We start from the raw sequence: 1,194 nt of genomic DNA on the forward strand, positions 1-1,194 counted from the left end.
CCCTTTTTTTTTTTCCCCCCCCCCCCCCCGTACTTTACTATTTTTGAGGAAAATATCGAAAATGTATTATCCAAATGGAACGTTTTCTGAACGAAATTGAAGCCTTTCGGCTAATGTCCAATATTAAATTACCAGGTTGAAATTACCTACATTGAAAGATCCTACGGAACGAAAGAGAAAATAGAAAATTATTTATCACTTAAACATAAAAAATTCGTTTCTCCAGACATTCCTATACCATGAAAGCTAACAAGCGTACTGAGTTATCTTTAAAAAGTCTTACCACACGCACAGAAACAACGACAAAGTACATAATTCTCAGTTTTTTTCCCCGTAGGTTTTTTCTTCTTCGCAAGCTCAACTTAATTTTCCCTCTCGGAAACATTTTCGTTGCTGGGCAAAGGTCAGAACCTGGCGGTTCAAGTTTCGTCGGACAAACAAGGGTTTTCCAACGGAGAACTTGAAGTCGTTTTACGGTAAAACTTGGAGTCGTAGCTCCGCTCAGGGAGAGCGAAACGCATGCTTGCGAACTCACGAAGGGAACGGAGAACGCCATAAGCGAGAAAGAAACGCGCGAGAACGCGGGAAACGCGTAACGGGCGAAGAAAGAGAGTGAAGCATAGGGAGGTAAGCGAAGTAACGACGAGCCAGAGAAGAATGATGGCCAGGCTTTTAGCAGCAAATGGCGTACGTTAACTTTCCCAGTGGACGTTGCTGCGAATTTAGGACAGCCGACACATCGTTCCGAGAGATATTTCCCGGACGCGACGAAAGTTCATTTTGAAAATCGTCCGCTCGACAGGTCCGAGCAACTTTTGTTCCAGGTTACATACGCGAGTCTTTAGAAAAACTTGGACACGTTGCTTCGTAACTCTCACGAGCCTGAATGCGAAGTTATTTTCTACCGCCGCGGTATCGTTTTGACACCGTGGAAACGAGCTAGCGCCGACGTATCCGGCGAAGCATAAAATTCGCAAAAATTTTTGCCGGCTCGGCTTTTGTCGATGGCTTTTTGCCCGACACGTGTTAACCAGTTAAAATACGGTTATTTTACCAACCACGCTGCACCTTTTTTTGGACAATTTATGTACAAATAGAACACCGTGTTTTTCACGAAATGTCATTCGATCGCGATTTGATAACGTTAAAGAGTCGAACGATTTTACAGGATTTTTTTTTTTTTTTTTTTTTGAA

This window comes from Frieseomelitta varia, unplaced genomic scaffold (genome assembly GCF_011392965.1).
Source record: "Frieseomelitta varia isolate USP_RPSP 00005682 unplaced genomic scaffold, Fvar_1.2 scaffold_586, whole genome shotgun sequence".
NCBI lineage: Eukaryota > Metazoa > Arthropoda > Insecta > Hymenoptera > Apidae > Frieseomelitta > Frieseomelitta varia.